This window comes from Brachyhypopomus gauderio, chromosome 2 (assembly GCF_052324685.1).
Source record: "Brachyhypopomus gauderio isolate BG-103 chromosome 2, BGAUD_0.2, whole genome shotgun sequence".
NCBI lineage: Eukaryota > Metazoa > Chordata > Actinopteri > Gymnotiformes > Hypopomidae > Brachyhypopomus > Brachyhypopomus gauderio.
The window spans coordinates 6,254,696-6,277,324 of NC_135212.1; the positions used below are offsets into that span (position 1 = coordinate 6,254,696).

The 22,629-nt window shown below is 42.7% G+C and overlaps 1 protein-coding gene across 12 annotated transcripts in view; it reads left to right on the forward strand.

Moving 5' to 3' along the window:
• Positions 1-22,629, forward strand: part of mgat4c (mgat4 family member C) — a 121,505-nt gene continuing 98,876 nt past the window's right edge. For 10 of the 12 annotated variants that reach the window (XR_013122831.1, XR_013122818.1, XR_013122820.1 and 7 more), the window contains exon 1: positions 1-393. The gene's annotated coding sequence lies outside the window, so the exon portion shown is untranslated. The remainder of the gene's footprint in view (positions 394-22,629) is intronic. The other 2 variants (XR_013122830.1, XM_076984572.1) reach the window with 1 other exon arrangement.

The following is a 22,629-nucleotide window of genomic DNA, read 5'->3' on the forward strand; positions in this document are numbered from 1 at the left end:
TAAAGCAGTCTGACACCGTGCTGCCTTCCCGCTGTCTCACCGAGTCTCTTCGGTATTCTCCCTCAGTCAGCAGTAGTCTGAGAGGAGGGAGGCAGGAGTACCGACATCCACTAACCCACTCGACCACGATAATATAATCTACATCCATTTCTTAGATATATACAGCAGTGGGATTTGAAGCGCTCACGACCATTTTCACAGAACCGAACGTGACTGTTACAGAGGAGAGAGGACCTCAGCAACGTTTCGCCAGGAGATTTATTATTGACCGTGTTGTTGCTGCTGAAACAGTCGTTCGCTGGTACGTTCAGGCTCACAGCCCACAGTATGTGCGAACGGGGAAGTTGAAGCCCGTCTTCATTCCTCCTGGGACCTCGGCGAGTGGTTTGGACGGTAAGAGTAGCACTTTGTAGCAGTGTTTAATTATCTGCGTTAAACAGTTAACAACCCGATTCTGTACGACGGTTCATTGTTAAGAGCGAGTCTCACCTGCGACATCGACCTATCAATATAGTCCACCGCATTTTCCACAGATATGCCTGCGAGGAAAGGTAATAACACAGAGTTGTAGCGCGACTTGTCTTTAAAATGTTGCCGATGTGTTTTCTGGTTTGTTTGCCCGTTTTGGTCCCCCGGGTGTGATATTCTCGGGCGAACCGTAGTGACTCAACTCCACACTGACAACTGCAAAGACTTGACAGATACGCCTCGTCTTGTGCCTCATCGAAAACAAGACTTGTATTTGTAGTTCTGTTAGTAACCGAATATTTTTGTTGTCTTTTCTATTTCACGTGTCTGAATTTAAAAGCTTTTGTATGTGTATAACGCAACTGTAGCGAGGTGTTGACTTGTTTTACCATTACAGAGGTTGTCAGACCTCTTAAATAGAAAAAGTCCTCGCGGTTCGGTGAACTTGGTCATAAGCTACTTTCCCCCTCATCAAAAAATCATACGCAAACTGTTGTACTGTCTATAGCTCTGGCATAAGCATTGTGTAATGGTTACGTTTACACATGATGTCAAGCTATGATTACACTGTATCCCATTGAAGTTTGATACACTCGCGTGTCATCAAAGTATTTGGAACTGGCGTTATCCCTCGATGCCATTTGCGTTTTGTCCCCACACTGCAAGAAATTTTACAGGCAAAAAAATGCTTTACGAAGTGCTGTTCTGGAGTTGTTGAGTTTTAGAAAGGAAGAAAAACAGTCTACGTATAGATTGCTAAAAGTTCTCTAAGGCAATTTCACATGGTATTAGCCCTGTGCCTGTAGTGCCTCCCTCTGGAAAAGCACCGTTTCCCCATGTGGTCACCACTGCAACATTAACTCAATCATAGACTACTGCTGTGTTGTACTGATCCTGTCAGGAGTTTGATGCCACAGTGCTTACAGCTTAAATGCAAGTGCTATTTAAAGTCCAGTGTGTAAAATCCAATTTCATAGTGTTAATTTCATAATGTGCGAGAGCAGGTGCATGCAGTTTTTGTGTTTAATTAAATAATTGTGTTGTGTAGCATTATGTAAGCCACATTACAGCAGCACTCACAATAACGGCTGTCACATCATCATACTACAGCGTGCATGTCATTACAAACTGTAAGAGAAAGAACAAAGAGATGTGTATATACTTAATCAAACTCCTCTTTTCCTCCAATAAACTAAGTCTAACCTTCACTGCAGTGGCTGTAGTTAAGGGTGAAACAACTGTAAGGACTGACCACAGTAAGTGTTCAGATAGGAAAAGTGCTCCAAATCTTTTTCAATTCCCAGAGTTTTTTCTTCAAAACATTCCTGATACGCTTCAAATGTAAAACATTGGCAGTTTGGAAAACTTTTTTCCTGCCTTTTCACAGAATTCACAACATTTAGAGATTAGGATAAATTCCATAACAATGTGAACATGGAAAACTGGCCTTAGTTCACTGACAAGCAGGTTACACGTGCAGAAAGTGCATATAGATTCACCATAGGATAGTGCAATCTTTTAATGGCTTTATATGGTATCAAACAGTGTCAAATGTTATTTATGACACAGGCACATAAATATTCAAGTCTGTTCTTGTGAACACGGTCATATATATACGCATGCAGTGGCTCCTCAGAAGGAGGTTTAAAGCCTCTGGAGGCACATCAGAAACCGGGTTTAGGCAATACGTGCAATACGAACAATGCATAATCTATGAGCTTGAAAAAATCTGAGCAGTAACTTTCAGATATTCCATTTCCATTGCAGTTTCTGAAAGAGCCAAGTCTCTTCCAACATCTACACCAAGGCAAGGAAGCACATTTGTGTTCTCAGATATGTGTTTCTGGCACAATGGAGGTCTAACTGTAATTGGTGTGGAGAATTGCTTTCTGATTACATGCATCCTACAAAAAAATATTATAGTCCTGGGTTTCATGTTTTGCAAACATTCAAGAGGGCTTGTGTTGTTCTGTGCAGAAAGTTCAAATGGAAACCCTTTTGTATTGCTGCAGCTGCATGTTGGTGTGTACTGTGTGAAGCAAATGTAACTCTGCGGTGTTAAACCTCAACACCAGCAATTACTTGTAGCTGGATCCCGTTAGGGCAGGTGTTCTGATAGCCAGGGCATCGTTGCTGGACATGGATCCCTTTCCTCCGTTCCCTTCTGAGGTGTCCTTGAGCAGTGGGCAAAGTGCTACATCACAACCAAGAACAACCTGAAACACACAAATGGGCTTTAGTATTTTTTACTGGTTGAAATGGGCCTGAAACATCAGTAATACACCAGAGTTCATTTCTTGATTGTGGCTGACTGAAATAAAAGCATGTAATGAATTTTGTCTGAAGTGGTGTTGGTGTTCATTAAGCTCAGAACATTATCATGTTTGTTCAAAAACATTTTAGTACTAACAGCTTAAGGGAATAAAAAATGATAAATTTTGAGAGTAATAGTTGTGATACAGATGCAAGCATTAGCTACGTTTGTCTATATAATGTAGTATATGTACATTCATATATTGCTCATTTGCATAAAATCAGTTTGCATGAGCTAAGATTTGAAAATTAAAATACATTCAGCTCTGTATGACATGACTCGAGTTTTCAAAATGTAATCTTTAATTGTTGAAGAGCAGAAGTCCAGGCACCGTTGCCTCAGGCCTCGCCGATACTCTCAGCCATCTGGATAAGGGACTATCCTCCATGTTTAATGCATCAACTGTGTGACTCTTGAGTGTGGAAGCCTGGCTCACAGAGACCTTGTCTAATGAGAGCAGTATTTGAGATGCAGGAAAAAAGCCTTTTGTGAAAGGAAAGCGTTCCAGACACTGAGGGCAAAAGGGAGCTGTGCTAGCACGCCCTGCAGGATTGTTATGGGCCTTGATTCCACTCCAGCTCTGCTTCTGTCCTGGGTGCGCTGAAGACCATGACATTCGCATAGAGCGCCTTCCTTTGTACGCGGACAGAGGTGCACTGTACCCTTGCGTTTGTCCTTGCGCTGTTCCAGACGGCTGGAGTTTCGGTATCATATTAGTGAATGTGAACTAAACTTTGGTGGGCTTTAGTTGTGCTTTGTATTGCAGGAGTGGAGATGTGAACACGAACCTGAAGCAGAATGAAGAACATTGAAAATGTCAGGTTACAACCTCGGAAGCTTGTGCCGGGTGCAAAGCTGTCACGTTAAAAAACTTCAGCATTTTTAAATGTTTTATTTATTTATTTCTAAATCTGCTTTTCTAGTACAATTGACAGGCCCCCGTGCCTGTTGTCTGCACTGGTGCTCTTGAATGGTTTTCCTGGAGTCTCCCACTTAGCGTTTCAAGAGTGTCTGTCTGATTCTGACTGACTGAGCAGCGTCTGACATCGAAAGCGTGGGCCAGCATTATTCGACATACAGTTACGTGCACGGAACGCTGCCATCCCAGCGCACAAAAGCCCATTCGTACTGAACAAAATGGTAATTAGCTGTCCTATTTTAATCTGCAATAGATGTGCTGTGACGTGGAGATGTCAGGCTGACTGCCCCAGAGGATTAAGGTAACCATGAAGAAGTGGAGCAGGAGGGTAAGGTGGGGCTACAGAACCCCCCCAATATATCAACATGACCCTTAACACAGCCAACGCTGTACCTATGTACTGTTCCAAACTCTGTTGCAACAGAGGTTTAGCCAGAGGACGTGATATGCTGCTATTAACCTTTGTATATCATTGATGTTGGTTGCTACTTTTGCAAAGTCTAAACTTAAGCAGTTTTTCCTTCACTCTATTCAAGGGTGTGATTTAACAAGGGCAAGGTGTTGCCTGGCTGCGTAGGAGTTGTGCGGTAGCACTGCCAGTGTGATGCTTGTGAAAGCCCTAATTGTGTCTGTCTTCCTCTCTGTGAAAGGCGAAATTACCTCTTCCAGAGGGCTCTCAACGCAGGTGAATTGAATTTTCTCTGCATGAGAAAGCAGGTTAAAGAGGTGTGATTTTTGGCAGTGTGGTTTTGATGAATGTGAGCTAAGATGGTGTGAGAAAGAGAAGAGTCACTCTGCAGTCATGACTGAGAGAAAGCTCGGAGTGATTTGGTCTCTATGTCACAGTTCCTAAATAATTTTTTTTTTTTCAGATTCACTGACTATCCAACTGCAAGAACTGAACATGAAGTCCAAGCCTTAATATACAGGTTCTATAAAAATCTTTGGAGTCTTTTATTCACTACATCATTATCTCAGTTACAAGACCATATAAATTCTTATTTGGTCTACATAATCTCTGCTTTGTTTCACTAGTATTAGCTGCTGTCCTTTTCTAAAGAGATACAGCAGAAGTTGCATGATTAACTCTACCAGAGTAGCACTTGAGCTTTCAAAAACTAGCTGTAAGTGACTTTCTTTGCAGTGTGGTCCATTTACATGTACCTTTTAAAAGATCTGTGTCTAATCACTCCAAGGTTAAGATTAATCATGTTTAGGGAACTGAATGCCTCTACCAGGGGCAATTAATTAGGATTATGTGATAATTATGCTGGTTTTAATAGTGAAAATGCACTTATGTTTGGACATGGACTTGGCTCGGTTGGTAGTAGATGCCCCCCTCTGTAATGATGCTGTTTTGTGGGGAGGCACCTGTCTGTTGCCTGTGTTCTTCTGACTTCACACAAGGAACAAATAACCAGCTGTTTTAACAAAAACAATCAGTCAAATATGGTATACATTATTTTTAGATTAGAACCGTAAATCATTTCACTAATATGGAAATTATGTGCAGTTGAGATTGTGACTCATTTTTCTAATTTAATTTAGGGGTATTGGTTGCTATTTCAAATTCGTCTGACCTTTTAACAGTAGTAATTCTAGATAATAATCCAGGTTCAAATTAATTAAATTATTACTAATAAAAAACGAAATCAGATTGTTATTGCAGTTCTCATTCAGTGTACTTGTGACGTTCGGGCTATGCCAAGGACGAGACACAGAATCCTCGGTTTTGAAGACAGACGTCACTTTTAATGTAAACAGATATTGCGCAATCAGCGCACGATAAACATGAACACAGCACACAACGTGCGGACTTAGACAACGACGAGCACAGGACACTGCGCGAGCGCACATTAAATAGTAGGGATGCACCGAAAATTCGGCCACCGAAAATTTTCGGCCGAAATGGCTTAAATTTGCATTTTCGGTTTTCGGCCGAAATACTTTCATCACCGAAACAACACGGCCGAAAAAATGTGTTGTGATGACGCAAACAAAAATCGCCACCTGCACGCGCTTATTTGGATAAAGGCTAGCAAAAAAGTTTTCCAGTGATGGCGCCGAGGCAAAGGACATTACACCAAAAATTATGGAACTCGTTGCCTTAGACGATCAGCCGTTCTCTGTCGTAGAGGATGTGGGATTTCGTAGGCTAATAGAGCACATTGAGCCCCGTTATGTTTTGCAGGGCAGACGACATTTCTCAGAAGCGTGTTTACCTGAGCTGTTTAATGTTGTTGCAACTCGCGTCACGTTTTTATGAGAGAATTTATATTTATCTTTCAGGCCAGTCAGTTATAATTAAATTTAACTCGTATAAAATACATATATTTATCCTCTCAGATAAAAACGGTCTGCAAGCGAGTTAAATTTAATTAGTGGTCGGCCCTTGTCAGCGTTATCGCCGTTAACGGCCCACCACTAATTTTATTTTATAATATGCATTACTGTAATGTCAGTGCTAAATAAATATTTTCAAATCAAATTTTGTAGTTGATTTATTCTTTGAAAAGCAATGCCTTGATTTTAGTGAGGTTAGCCAAAAATCCAATGTTACTAATTGGCATAATGTATTTCGTTTTTCGGCTTTCGGCCTTGGTTTCCTCATTTTCGGTTTTCGGTTTCGGCTAAGAATTTTCATTTCGGTGCATCCCTATTAAATAGACAAACCACATTAGCCCCACGTGATCACGAGACGATTCACAGGTGAGACTTATTAATCACACGACATAACCCTAAACACGAATACCCACTGACGCAGACAAAGCACGTGGACAACGTTGACACACGCCCAAAAGGGAGGGGCCGGGGTCCTCAAAGTGACAGTACTTCTGACAATTAATCAATGATTGAAGTGAACAAACTGGCAGAGATCCCTTTTTTCATTCTAATGTATTGACAGCAGGATTAATAAATTCAGAAAATGGAAATTTATGTTGAGGACAATATTGCACAAAAGATCCATTCTTTATAATTGCTAAGAGACTTATTCTCTTATTTCTGTCTCTGACTGCTGCTATTTTTTAAAAATCTTAAAACTGCACTTTCCTCCCCTACTAATGTTTGTATGTTTGTTTGTTATTGTGTTGTATAACTAGCCTTTATTGGCAGTTGTGTGTCCACATGTAGGTTTTATTGCCTGGAGGACTCCAACATATATGTGCATGGTCAGTCTTCCAGCTTTAATGCTGCTGAAGAATTCAGTTACACGCTGCTGCATTGATATTTTCAGTGTTTTCTAATACAGCTACAAGCTTATTTTCAGTCCCATATAAGAAGAATGCTGACAGCTGTGTAATACCACAGTACACAGTACAGATGTGATTATATTTGTGGTAGAAATATGCATATGCATATGTATTGTTACATATTTAATGTTCTGGCTTTAGAAGCCTGACAGCTTCTTGTTTCTTCAACGCCATGTAATAACTCCCTCATTGTAGTCTACTTCTACCTTGGTTTGATCATCCCTGTTTGGTTAGCTGCTTTAAAGTACCTTCGGTGTGGCTGGTAGTGTCTGGGTAGCTGTCTGCCCCACCAGTTTTGAAACATCCCACGTTTACACCAGGTCTGCTTCATGGTTGCTATCCTTCCTCCTGCAGAGCTTTGTGCTGCTGGGGTTTCGTAAACACTGGCCATGAGAAAGCACCACTGTCTGTTCTGTGGAGTCACTCGTCAAAATGTGCATAACAACAACCCCAGATAAACAGGTTTTAGAAGTACACGGGTCTCCTAATAAAGTAAAAAAACACTACACTAAAAAAGCTGAAGTATATTTTTATATTCACATATTGATGTACAAGCTCTTAGATGGACTTAAAGTAAAAAGTACTTACATAAAAGTGTAAATAAATGTGAGTGTTCTCTGAGTGTTAATTAGATATAGGCAACACTCAACATTTGTGAGTAAATAATTCTTTATATAAACTAGTCCTGCATGCAATACCTGCAAAGTCATGTTAGTGAAGAATTTATTTGTTTAATCATATATCGAAGCCTTGATAGTCAGACAGAGCAACAATTGAACTAAATCATATGTATGTAGAGAAGGAAAAGGTTACAGAAATAATCCCACTGAGATTGAGATTTTCATGTTCAGTAATGAACAATTAATTGTTATGAATTGTTATGAATTTTTCTTTTTATTAAAATTTGGAGTAACAAGCAGTTTTAAAATGCAGTAAGCAAAAAGTTCTTATGAAATGCTGAGAGAAGAGGTAAAAAGTATGAAGTGATAGAAATACTAGAAGAGCACACAAGAGTGACAAAAAAAAAACGTAAGAGTAGACCTGTAAAACACTTAAAAGCAGATCTTACTCACAGTAATGAAGTACACATACTTTGTTACTTCTCTGCTCTGTCCTAATCTCTGTCCTGATTAGCAAGAACATCTGTTTCTGGACAGTGTTTGATATTATGGTAGAAGGATTGTGAAGTTTTTGAACTAGTAAGAGCTCCGTATCCAGGTGACTCCATGTTTTGTCTCTTGTGCTTGGCTGTGCACTTTCTCACACACACACACACACAACACTTGTCTCTTCATGCAACCTGCTCTTAACATGGTGTAATTAACTCTGTGGGTCCTAGTCTCATGTCACAAAGAGCAGCATCTTATAACTCCCGCTACAGCGTATTACAAAGTCGTGAGGGCGTGTCCAAAAGACAGATGCCATTTGCATGCATGCATAGTCATGAACACTGTGCTCAGAAGGCTGAAGTGGCGTATAATTAGGAGGGTGTGGTAAATAATTAGTATCTTCTCAGCTGGTCGTTTCATGCACCTCTTGCCTTTTTAAACACAGTGTGACGCAGTGCAATGCCTTAACACTGAAATATGGCACAAGCCTGACATAAAAGAACTTGAATGTGCTGTAATGTCCTCCACCACTCTGGGAATCCACATGATATGAGGAGCAGACAGATCCTTCACAGGAAATGAATAGCCAAAGTGTCGTGTGATTGGTGCCGTGAAAGACAATGCACACAAGACATCTGTGTCTGACGTAAGTTTGCCCAGTTGCAGAAATGCTATAGGGTTTGAATATGGTGGGGTTTACACCACCCTCACCACTGCCTTGCATACTTCAGGGAAGGGAAGGGCTCACGATTCCTTCCATGTAAGCCACCAGTTAATTTATTTGTTGAGATATTGCTATGGGATGTTTTTTATACATGTAGATGGTGACATCCTATAGTCCTGTTTTACAAGTATCTCGTATTGCTCAGTGTCAGGCTCTGAAAGGTAGCCCACATGGTATCAGGAGGTTCTATTGTTGCATTAACTAGTGATCTGATGTATTCCGACTGCAGACGATAGCCCATTACCATGAACATTAATGCCATGCATTACACACTTGAGCCTTCTGGGAGTTTGGGTGTTGGCACATACATACAGAGGAGCTAGGGAGCATGCTCAGAGCATCTCCGCCCTCACAAGCTTCCCGCGTCCTCGTGCCCTTTAGGAATCCGACAGCAAGAGCCAATAAGCTCAGGATGCGTCTGTGCTCTAAGGGTAACTGACGACAACCTCCCGAAACTTCCAGATCGTTTCTAGTATGCGTAGATTAAATATTAAACATGTTATATAGGTTAAAAGAATGGGGAAAAATGAGCAGCATAGTTTTCAGATGTGTGCATTGCTGCCTTTTTAAGAATGCAGCAGGGAGAAGTTGAGGTGTGGGTCTTATGGGAGAGGCGTGAGGGAGACGACAGACCCTCCACAACCGTCTGTCAGCCTGAGGAGCCACCACCTCCCCAGCTCAAAAGGAGGTGCGCAAAAAGTTCCCCATGAAATATGCATCAATCTGGGTGAAAGTAAGAACAAAGGCAACACTGGATGTTTGTCAGGTGTGTGTGTGTGTGTGTGTGTGTGTGTGTGTGTGTGTGTGTGTGTGTGTGTGTGTGTGTGTGTGTGTGTGTGTGTGTGTGAGAGAGAGAGAGCATTGGAAACTCTTACTTATTAAACAACCTCCTGTCCTGTGCCAGCTGTTAGACTGCAGCTCTACAGCACTCTTAAATGTTGGGGAAATACAATGCATCCTCCTCATCCTCGCCATCATCCTCATACCATCATCATCCTCTTCCTCATCTTTGCCATTGTCATGTCTGATGAGCGGCAGAGTGAGCTCCACCTGTGATGGCTTTCGCTCCAACGCCTCCTTCGAGGCAGCCTAACAAGAATGAGGATTCGCCTGATTTCCTGTCAATCATCCAGTGAACCAATGGCAGAGTCTGCTCTTGCCTCCTAAAATGGGCTGTGCTAGTTCATTTTTTTGTCCATTTGGTATCTTATTGTCTCGGGTTTAGAGCTGAATCCTGTTACATATTTTAGTATATTTATATCTTAACCTCTATATCTCGAGCCCTCTTTTCCTTCCTTTTGCTCTCTCTCTCTCTCTCTCTCTCTCTCTCTCTCTCTCTCTCTCTCTCTCTCTCTCTCTCTCTCTCTCTCTCTCTCTCTCTCTCTCTCATTTCATGCTTTGAGGAGCTGACATGTCAATTTGGCTGTTAACCGTAAGTGTTGGAGCAGACCAGAAATGGGCATTGTGTGGGCTGGTGTCACTCAGGTCTGCCTAATTGACTTCTCACCACCTCTGCCCTTCTGGAAGCATATTTTCATTTGGTGGCTCTGGGATTGATCTTATGAATTTCTGATGCCTGTCTGAAAACCAGCCATTATAGTTAATTAGTTGTGTCCAAGGTTCATGCCAGGTTGTCAAACTCTTTCAAAATGTTCAACTTTAAGGAAAGCTAAAACTCACAAATAAATAAGTAAAAATAGAAAAGTAATAAGGAAGCAGGTTTACAGGACTCGTTGGAGACACTTTGAGAGAGTAGGAGAAAGCGGGATGAACCCAGGAACCTGGGCTCCTTTAAAGAACTCCGAAGAACACTGAAGAATGCTACATTTGCACTTTCCTGATGAAATAAATGTCATTAATTGTTTTCCATGGCTCGGTCTGGCTGATCTTTCTCCATGCTGTGTGGGGTGTATGGGAAGGGTGTATTGAGGGGTTTGTGTGTGTGTGTGTGTGTTCTATGCTGTGTGTGTGTGTGTGTGTGTGTAATAGGGGTGTGTGTGGGGGGATGCATGATACTGGCCTACTTCTTAATTAGAATGGCGCTGCACCTTGAGTGCTCTGCTGATACAGGGTGATGCTCTTTTTCTTAGAACAGAAGGAGGTTTTGATCTGCAGCCTGCACATAGACCTCCCTCCTCCTCCTCCTCCTCCTCCTCCTCCTCCTCCTGCTTCCTCCGCTTCCTTTGCTCTGTTGACTGTAGATTTATGGGTTTTGCCCATCAGGTTACTGCCTCGCCCTGGTGCTGCTCCTCACGTCTCCGTTCACCCTCTGGTTTAGTACCGCCACATCTCTGCCGTTTGGCTTCCCAACGCACAGCTGCAGAAATTACATTTGCTTTCTTCACTTGCTGCATGATTTCTGTATTATGTTTATGGATAATTGTTTTTATTTTGAAGTACGAAACGCCTGCATTTGCAGGATCTATTAGAATGCAGTGAATTGGTTCACACTTCCATTTGGCATTGTTGGGGTCCCCTCTAACATGTAGAGTCATCAGCATCTAAATGGGCACAACACGGAGAGAAAGAGAGAAAGAGTGAAAAATGGGGAGAGAGAGAGAGAGAGAGAGAGAGAGAGAGAGAGAGAGAGAGAGAGAGAGAGGGAGGGAGAATAGGGTGAGAAGGAAATGGAGAGAAGAGAGGCAAAGAAGTGTGAGAGAGGCTCAGAAGAGGAAAGTGAGAGTGGTGGGGGGGGGCAGCATTCTTCAGGAGAGGGTGGCCATTATGATGTATGTTTACTGCACTTTTTGAGAGGCAATTATCCTTCCTGTGTGCGTCATGGTGATCATTTAGACAGGTGTGGAGCTTGGAGCACACACACATATGCAGTCAAAAGGGGACAGAGCACAGCAGGAGAGCCTGTGTTCTCTCCCTCTCTGTCTTTCTCACACACACACACACACACACACACACACACACACACACACACACACACACACACACACACACACACACACACACACACACACACACACACACGTCAGGCTCTTCCCTTAGGAAATTGCTTTGGCTCTGGGTGAATGGTAGAGGGTGGACTGTTGGTTGATTGACAGGTACTGTCTAGAGGAAGGGGTGTAAAAATAAAAGATTCAGTAAGTAAATTTATTAAAAATATTGCAGTACAACAGTTCCTAACTGAAATGCTAGTCCCAGATCTGGATTAAACATCATTCCACTGGCACTGCAGTTTAGCTAAAGATGATCCTTACCCAGGAATTCAACCCTTAATGTTATTCAGCCAGTATTGTTAGGGTTGTCTTTATTAGAATATGCTATGATAAAGATATGAAGAGAGAGGTTTTAGTGTCTGTGAGTGTTGGGCTCACATTGTGTTGGGCTTAGCTTTGAGTTGACGCTTCAGTTTTCCTCTGATTTCCTTGTGTGCTGTTATTGGTAAAATTAAAATGGAGAGCGAGTAGCTCATGAGTGCTGCTCTGCACATTCTGCTAACGTTTAGTTCAGTCTGTAGTGCTGTCCAGTCGTTTAGTTCAGTCTGTAGTGTTGTCCAGTCGTTTAGTTCAGTCTGTAGTGCTGTCCAGTCGTTTAGTTCAGTCTGTAGTGCTGTCCAGTCGTTTAGGTCTGTCTGTAGTGCTGTCCAGTCGTTTAGTTCAGTCTGTAGTGCTGTCCAGTCATTTAGTTCTGTCTGTAGTGCTGTCCAGTCGTTTAGTTCTGTCTGTAGTGCTGTCCAGTCGTTTAGTTCAGTCTGTAGTGCTGTCCAGTTGTTTTGATTGTCAAAACACAGTCCACAGTAAACGCTCCTAATGGAGATGACAAAAATTAAAAGACAGATACAGCCTGACACACTTACATTATCACATCCTTTCAACAAAGTCATCCTGTGATACGCACAGCACGTTGAGTTGAGGGCTGGCGATTGGTGGAAACAGCCATTAGAGACTGCAGGATATTCTTTGGCAGATACAGGATCCGTTTCACCAACACGATATTTTGTAATAAAAAACACTTAGAAGGTAATAAAATGTGATGATTATGTTGTAAAAGAAATATGCAGAGGTAAAGTACCTCTTGTAAAATGTATGTTTGTTCACTTGTGGTATGTTGAGGTGAAATATGAATGTTTTAATTAATATTGGCTTTTGATACACTGTAGGGTAACCCTGGGCTTTCTTCCTGCTGTCTCTCTTCCATGCTGTTTCTCTTCCATGCTGTCTGTCTTCCTGCCGTCTCTCTTCTATGCTGTCTCTCTTCCATGCTGTCTCTCTGCACTGGAGGAATCAGTAGTGAGTGTGTTGATGAGTGTGTGAGATATTGTGAATTTCACTTCCAGTGAAATTCTGTATATGTTTCAGTACCTAATTTCAGTGCATGTTTATTCACTTCCATCTTCTGTCTCTCTGGTACAAGCTCTGTGTAGTAAACATGGGGGTTGTCCTCAAAGATGAGTAGCATAAGAAGCATAATGCTAAATATATATACAAATATAGGATGTGTTGTATGTACTGTATGTCTGAAGCCCTTGTGATGGATAGGGAGAATGTCTGACATTCGGGCTGCATTGGATAAAGGATCCGGCCCTGTGTGGAGGGCGGGGTTAGAGGACATAGGGGTCGTGTAGGGGGTGGAGCCAGCCAGGCCAGTGCTCTAAGCATGGTGGTCCTGCCGTGGAAGAGAACTAATGGCTGTTATTGGTGGGCTGGAGATTGATGACCCCCAGAACAAAGCTTGGTCTACAGGGTGAGCCAGATCCATAAATCAGAGCAAAGTGGGTCAAAGCAGGTCAGCCTTTCTCTCCTCCCTGCAGAATCACCTGGGCATATCCCACATCTTCATAGTGTTTCTGCCTCCCGTAGGTCAAAGCGAACATATTACGTGTAGATGAAAGAAAAACAATTAACAGTGAAGGGAATGAATGTCAGTGCTGGAACATGGGATGCTTTTGTTTGGTGTTGCTGTAGAAATGGAACTAGAGATGAGGGAGGTTGGAGCACTAGGGTTCATACCGCTCCTCTCTTAGTTGGGCAACAGGCTAAATGCTGAGGCTGGAGGGTAGCTGCTCCCTGTGGAGGGCAACTGGTCCCCAGGGAGGGAAACTGGTCCCCAGAGAGGGTAGCTGGTCCCCAGAGAGGGTAGCTCATGTCTGGGCATGGGTGATCAAGCTCCAGCAGCAGAGAGCTTCTCCTTCAACTCTTTAATGGACCAATGCAATTTGACAAGCATGCACATCAATTTGCTAGTTTCTTATGAAGCGACTTAATGACATATGTTCGCTCAAATTGATAATATTTGCTGTTCTTGTCAGGCCTATGGAGCAGGACCTAACCCTGGGAGGCACAGAGCACTCCTGTGCACTCCTGCGCAACGTGGCCGGTCTCCTGGCACTAACTGCACTGTGTTAACAGCAGGCTTGCCTGACCTCTCATAGGACCACGTACTAATCAGGACGGCCTCTGGTTAGAACGTGTCAATGAAGCACACCCCAGTTATTTACTCACCTTGTTACAGACCTTGTTATCATCTGGCTAGAACTAGGAAGCATTAGTAATTTGTTAATTAATATAAAGGTTCCATTTATTTATGGAATACATAGAACTGATGCTAATTAACGGAAGCAACTAAGGTGATAAGGTGATTTAAAGGGTGGAGTTTGTTTTTATATTATTAATGTAAGCCCTCGGTTTTCCTACCAAATATATGCCTCGTATCAGTGGTGTTATGGCACATTTAATTGCATAGCTTGTACCACATTATGATTCAAAGATTTGTAAATCCATCCTCAACCCTATACACAGTAGTTCTGTCTAAACACAAATTATTTCACTTACCACTTAGTACTCATCGAGTGTCTGTTTTAAGTACACACTGCATTTTTTCTCACATACACACTAGCCTTTTTTCTGTTCTGCCCCAACAAGTACTGAGCCAAATGTGTTTCCTCCACACTGGAAACATCTACACAAAAGCGTGTCTCTCCAGCAGGTCCTCAGACAGCTCTTGAATCCTGGCTCCTGTCTGTCTGTCTGGGGGGGGGGAGTGAAAGTGTGAGAAGAGAGAAGAGCACTGACCTTTCTGAGTGAAATGTTCATTTAAATGCTGTATGAAAAGAACTTTTGGGGATACTGAATACTGAACATGTAAATACTGACACGGGCTGTTTACATGTGGATTAGGTTCAGTTCAGTGGCCACTGTGTGCACATAAGCCCCACCCTTGGGTGCTGTACCTTCATTGGATACAGAGTACAGAATTGTGAGTGCTTGTAGAGTTCATAGAGTGCAGACTGCCACTGTGCCATGCGGGTTACTGATCTTGCGCGTCGCTGTGACGACTTGCCCGACCTCTCTCTAAGGTGGGCAGCCCCTGTAAACATGGGCAGAGAAACCGTGAGGGCGTCACACTCAATAGGCACGTCCCCCCCCCCCCCCCCCCCCCCCCCACTCTGTCTCAGCACCGTTTTTACATTCTGTGAGCGTTTACCTGAAGATATATGCTTTTTGTAGTTTGGTTTAGCATCATTTATAATTTATAGCCATCTAAAATGAGTACTTTTGCAAATTCAACATTGTATTAACAACTTCACAGAAGTCCTAAATTCACTACAAAACTCTTCAGTAGCTAAACTCCCATCTGGCAAGGTTTATTGTAGCATTTGATGAGGTTTTCGTCTCCTGTATTTTGTGTCAATCAGATTTGTGTGTGTTTGGTTTATACTGTAGTCCAACACCTCACGACTTCTGCCCTGTGTCTTCTGTTACTGAAAATACACATCTGTGCAGGTGAACAGGTGATCATGTGTGTGTATGATTGTTAAAAAGGTGGAAATGTTCAAATTCTCTACTGATAATGTTTTGCATTCACTGCCAAACTTGCAAATGATTGATTTGGTCTGAGTTTCCTGTACGCCTGACTAGGTGTAATATATTTCCCAGGATCCTGGAAACATGCTGACTGGATGAACTCTGAGAGCACACAGATGTCAGCACTGTAACATTATACTGACTACATATTGTTCTCAGTTTTGTTGCCTTTTATGGCAAATAAACGTTGCATTTTAATCTGTTTTGAGTTAGAAGAATTTCAGGATTGCTTGATTCAGTGTTGTGTTCTAAAATATCAAGGAATAGGGTTCTAGTTCTTTTAGCATAGATATTTTAGATAAATCCTATGGAAAACTATGAATATTTGGTGAGTATGACCATTGCTATTTTGACACTATTGCATACTGTAACACGATATATTTTTAAGATGGTGTGGACTTACAACACCAGAATTAATAGAGGAAATGTTGGCTGAAGTTTAGAATCCTACAGTTGGAGACTTCCCAGACTTCCTGGAAATCACAGTAATCTCTCTCTGTCAGTGTCCTTCATCCCCCCACCCTTTCTCTCTCTCTCTCTCTCTCTCTCTCTCTCTCTCTCTCTCTCTCTCTCTCTCTCTCTCTCTCTCGTATATATGGCTCCACAGAATTAGTAGGCAGGAGATGGGAGGACTGAGGTGGACCAGAGAGATTAGCTATAAAATTGACACTGACAAATCTCATACATTACAGCTTCATGGAGGCAGCCATGACCACAGGGAGTGGGGCGGGGGGAGCACAGGGTAATGCTGTCTATAACGGACCCAATGTTTTCTTTGCTTCATAGTCTCGCACTGCTGAGAGTCTTCCTCCACATATTCACTGCACTTACACAGGGGCTGTATGTTGGGAAAGGATTTCCAATTTCTTTAAGTGCTACAGCAGTGATGCGGTGTGTGATTGGACCACACTTGAGTGTAGGATTGAAAATTTTACAGTCCACACTAATATAAAGAAACTTTTTTGGTTTCTGCAAAAAGCATTATATTACTAAAAGAAAGAAAAATGTCCTCAATGCCTGCAACCATAGCAACCACAGTCAGGTGTGTGAAGTGAAAATCTCTCTGAGACATTTCTGTGCACTGCAAAGGATACATAATATACAGACAAAATAGGAGATTAATTAATTGAGAGTCATGACTTGTAAATAATGAAAAAAATACCGGCAAAATGGTTTTCTTTCCCCATGGAGCTGGGTTTCCCCCAGTCTGGCTCTGTTATATCAAACCGCTTTGTTTGGATATGAATCCTACTTATTGTTTTCTCTGAATTAGTCTTTGGCTTTTGATGTTTACTGAGGGTATCTGAACACCCAATCCATTAAATAATTAAAATCAATGAAGAAAAAATAAGAGAACAGATTTGTAAGATGTGTGCCTCAAGCGTGTCTGCAGACGGTGTAGTACTCGAGCTGTGTTTAAACTCACCGGCTTCCTGTTCCACTCATGCGTGAATAGTAAATATTTATGTATGGCTTTAATAATCCATGAAGTGTGAGTTAACAGACTCAGCTGAACCTCTGTTGTTGTTGTGCTCTCTGTGTTGGACAGAAAGCTGGCTGCATGAGGATCTAGACACAGCCGTGAGCATCGGCTGTTTTGTAAACATCATAAGGTAGTGTGTCACAGGTCAGCACTCCATGTGACCCACTGTGATAATTATCTGTATATAAGATTCCAGTGGTATTGTAATAAAGAATGTAAAGATGTTTTGGACAAAGATTTGGACCTCATATATATATATATCGAGAGAGAGATGTAATAGATAGATAGATAGATAGATAGATAGATAGATAGATAGATAGATAGATAGATAGATAGATAGATAGATAGATAGATAGATAGATAGATAGATAGATAGATAGATAGATAGATAGATTTTTTTTCAGATATCATGCATGCATATAACAAATAAAAATTTTAAAAGATGAAAACTGAAATGTTTTTTTCCATTCATTCTTATACATTGTCTCTTTCAGTGAGGTGATATTTATTGTTTTGGTTATTACCTGATTGTTTTTCAGCTGAACTGAACTCGTCTACCTTCTACACATCACACACACCAGGTCCTACGTAAGGAGACAGAGGGACTGCCTGTACTATGACTCTCTCTTCCCTTGTCCTCTGCTCAAAACCCTCAGGATAATATAGTCTGATGATTCTGCTTTTTAGCTGAAAGGAAATCTATGGACATTTGATGCTGGCTTCTTTTCCAGTCCACATTAAAACCCAGCAGTCCACCTTAAAACTCAGCAGGCTAACGACAAATTCAGCTGCTCAGCTTTTTCATGAGTTGAATGTACTGAAGCCACAGAGTAATTAACTTAATGAGTGTAGTGATGGAGCATGCTGTACGTGTTCTGGTGTTGTCTCTTTATGTTCCTGTCAGGTTCCTGATGCCCTTTCTCCTTACCTGACCCTGACTTTCACTACACAGACAAACTGGAAACACGTTTGTTATTTTTTAAATAATGGATTATTAAGCAAATCACTGTTGCTCGCACATCCATAGCAGCATTATATTTTGTCTCTTTTAAATTCACTCACTAGAAGGCAGATAAACTGTTCCTGCTCTCTGGGTTGTCAGAATTAGAGAAATCACATGTGAGACTACGTAGATATTTGCATTTGAACAAAATAGTTTTAATTGTTAATGTAGAGAAAACTCTAGAACATTGGGTGTGTGTAATCTGGGTCTAGCTAACCTGATTTTAATCACGTGAAGGGCTCACACTAGGGTTGGGCGATGTTTCCTTAATTGGCAGATGACTAAGTTTAGGCCTACAGTGAAACATCGCAATGTACGTTGATATCGTTGGGGTGTTTGGGAGTGTGGTGGGTGGGTCATGAACAAAGTGCTATCAACGGGGAAGAGGATCCACTGATATGGTGGAAAAATAACAAGAGCAGGTTTCCGCTAATGGCAACAAATCGCACAGAAATGCATATGGGCTACCAGCACGCCCTCAGAAAGAGCTTTCAGCACCGTGGGTAATGCTTATTAAAGCCAGAGAAGGTCAACATGTTGGTTTTTTGGGCCACAAACATTGACATGTAAACGTGTTGGAATAGGCTACACAATGTCGGCCCTTTTAACATTTTAAGTTATTACAGTTTAGCGCGTTTCGGGAAGTCATGCTTTCTGTTTGTTTTATATTTTTCTTGCTCTTATTATATTTTCATTCATTATTCTTTCCTTCGTTTGTTGTTCTGCTGTGATATCATGGTGAAATCCATGGTTTATTTTAAAGCTTTTTCAAAAAAAGATAAATGTCATAGCCATTCATAAGCTCTGTCGCTTCGTTTTGTTCAACTTTTAATAAACAATTTTATTTTATAGCTTTTGCACTGCAAAATTAATGCTTTCGCTGAAGTTGAACGTCATACTTCGGTTGACAATGAACCAGTTTTCCGACGCACAACGAGCAGGCTTATTCTATTTGCGTGAATAACATGAAATGTTTAAAAAGACAAGTTATAACCTAGATATAAATAATAATATCCTAATAATAATAATAATAATAATAATAATAATAATAGAATAATAATAAATAAATAATTAGGCATACTTGTAGCTGTCACGGAACAGCTCCGGACCCTTCCCTGTGGGCGTGTGTTTACGTCGTCTGCGTCTTGCCGTCTGCGTCAGTGGATTCTCGTGGGTGTGGTTTGTTTGTGTGTGTTCATCCGTCCCACCTGTGGATCGTCTCGTAATCACTCGGGGCTCATGTTGTCTGTCTATTTAATGTGCGTTCGCGCAGTGTCTTGTGCTTGTCGTTGTCTGATTCTCCACGTTACGTGTATGTATAGGTGTTTCTGTGTGCGCTGTCTTGCGCTTCTGTTGAATAAAGCAGTGACGTTAGCTGCAAAAGCAAGGATCCGTGTCTCGTCCTTCATGCTGCACCCCGACGTTACAGAACGACAAGCCGACTTTGGGAGACGTACCACCCCCCTTCATCCAGGGAGTTTTCACCCCTGCGGGTGAGCTCCTTTGCGCTCAGCGGTGTGGAGAAGATCCCAGAGAACGAGTTTGGAGAGGGGGATTCCGAGGCAGAGGACTCGGACGAGGAGGAGGGCTACCCTCCGTCGGTGGGCGAAGCGTCCACCGTGGACTACTGCGGAGGAGTGGACCCGGCTCCCTCGGTCTGCTCCGCCCCCACGGTGGACTATGGGAAAGGCGACGAGGAGGAGGGGCTGGACTACCCTCCCTTCGTTGGCTCTGCTTCTGCAGAGGACCTTAGTGAGGGCGAAGGGGACTATCCACCCTCCTTATATTCCGCTCCTACCGTCTACTACGGAGAAGGCGAGGAAGACTACCCTCCGTCCGTGTACTCGGGCGTGTCCGAGGGCACGGACAGCGACCCGTATACGGAGGATGAGGGTAGCCCGGTGGCGTCAGAGCGCTCCGTAAAGACCGTGAGGGGGAGAACCAGCACGGCGGTGAGCGCGTCCCCTGACCCATCCGCGGGGAGCGCCATGGACTGCTCTCGGGGTGAGAGTCCAGGCTCTCCGATGGTCTGGAGCTTGGGCAGCGAGGAGGAAGAGGAGATGGAGGTCGGAGAAGAAGCCCACACCGCCCGCTCCAGAGCGCGGTCGCGGAGCGAGGAGGGAGATCCCTACGGCTCACCAGGCTCGTCCATCAGCAGCGCTGCACCGGGCGCCTTTACCAGCCGCGCTGCACCGGGCGCCTTTACCAGCCGCGCTGCACCGGGCGCGTTCACCAGCCGAGCGGTACCCGACTGCCCACCGCCGCTCCAGCGGCTCCAGAGGCTCCGGATCTCTCTCTCCTAATCGCTCTTCTTTTGGCGCATAGTCTGGCGCCTGTTACGTGTGTGTCTGTCCCTGTATTCGTCTGTATTCCCGCCTGTTTACCAAATCCCCTTTTCCCGTTTGTGCCTATCTGTGTTAACGTACCCGTTTGTGTGTTTGTGAACGTCCCGTTCGGTGTGTCTAACGTGTTTTCCCCGGTCTTCCCAGGGAGGGTGTTTTAAGGGGTTCGTGGCGGTCCTGCCGTCGGGGGTGACTGCTCTCGGAGGCTCGTAGACCCAGCGGCTCCGGACCTGCCCATTGGTGTAGGTTCGGGGCATTTCAGCTGCGCCGGACGCTCCGGGAGTAGCGTGCCCCTGGTGGCGGGTTCTGTCACGGAACAGCTCCGGACCCTTCCCTGTGGGCATGTGTTTACGTCGTCTGCGTCTTGCCATCTGCGTCAGTGGATTCTCGTGGGTGTGGTTTGTTTGTGTGTGTTCATCCGTCCCACCTGTGGATCGTCTCGTAATCACTCGGGGCTCATGTTGTCTGTCTATTTAATGTGCGTTCGCGCAGTGTCTTGTGCTTGTCGTTGTCTGATTCTCCACGTTACGTGTATGTATAGGTGTTTCTGTGTGCGCTGTCTTGTGCTTCTGTTGAATAAAGCAGTGACGTTAGCTGCAAAAGCAAGGATCCGTGTCTCGTCCTTCATGCTGCACCCCGACGTTACAGTAGCAGTAGGGTATTTTAAGTTATATGCCTGATTTGATCATTTTCCATACAATCCCTGCTAAAGTTTTAGGTGAAGGAGACCTACAGAAGGTCAGTACATGTTTGTGGAAAAACCAAAAAGTGGGCGTGGCATCGCAATGGTTACCATCCATCACTATGGTGGGTCATAAATGACTATATCATCGTCCATCGGCACAACCCTAGCTCACACTAACCTGATCTGTGGTTCTGTGGTCTTTGGCCCATCATATTTCTCCTTCACTTACTGGGTTTTCCATTTTTGATTCATATCAACTCCTGTAATGATCTTTTAAAAATAACATTAAGAATTTCTTGCTTATTGAGCCAGCATAAAAGTTGCCATTGTTGACAGATTGCGTTTAATAAAATGGCTGCAGATTGTTTCATTTCTCCTGAGTGATGAGTCTGGGATGTATGCATCTATATAGGACAGGCATTCGTTTACATTACAGTGTAATTTTAGTGTCCCCATGCCTGACTGATGAGGATGGCGGTATTTGAATATGACTATGAATATATGATTTGATAAGTGCATGAGATCATAACAAATGTGTTTTCTCAGCAGCCCACAAATTCATCTACATTGCTAATTTGAAAGTGTGTGCGCATATTTGATGTATCATCAAATGTGTATGCGTACGTATATTGGTTTGCAATTGATTCATATACACTATATATATGGTGTTTGTATTAATATATTTATAATGTATTAAATATGGTCGTGTAGTGAAGATACACTGGTGTTTCTGTAAGATTAATAAGCAAATAACAGTCTATATTTTAGTGGCTGTGTGGTAGTGGTTGTTAATATTCATGAACGACTTATGTTCTTAAAATATAACTCATTATCGCTCCCAGCATCACCAAAGTTCTTTGGTGCTGTTTTCACACCCAGAATGAGCTTCACAGGAATACTCTCAAACAAAGAAAACTGTTTATTCTACATGAGCTGTTACTGTCTAGTGCATTATGGAATGTCCTTACCAGATTCAAACATATTATTTATTGGGAATAGATTATTAGATTGTTGAGAATAAAATATCAGATTATTGGGAATATATGATCAGGTGCAGTTGTCCACCATCTCCATGTTCTTTAGTGCTTTTTCCTACATCTCTCTCATCATTGTGTGTGTACTTCTAGAAGAATAATATCACACCTCTTTCCCAGTCTGTTTAGATATCACCATAAGTATAAAAGGCTGGCGTTTAAGAATCACCCTACCACATCTCATAAAACAAATCACTAAAATTATGACATCTTGGCACAATTTTCATATCAGCAAGAAATCAAGCTCATAGCCATCATGTGAGACGTTTTTATAAATTATGGAAAGTATGGAGATTGCTTAGTAATCATGAGAGAAAACCTTGCAAATCCTGCTTAGGTGTCATGCAGGTATCTGTGGGTTTCCCACAGCCGTACAGGAAGAGTGATAGAGCCAGTGCTGCCACCTTTTTCCTTTAAAACGTGGGAATGATGTCAGGTATGTCTAGGATTTACTGCCACCATGGCTGTGATTTTTAATTAGG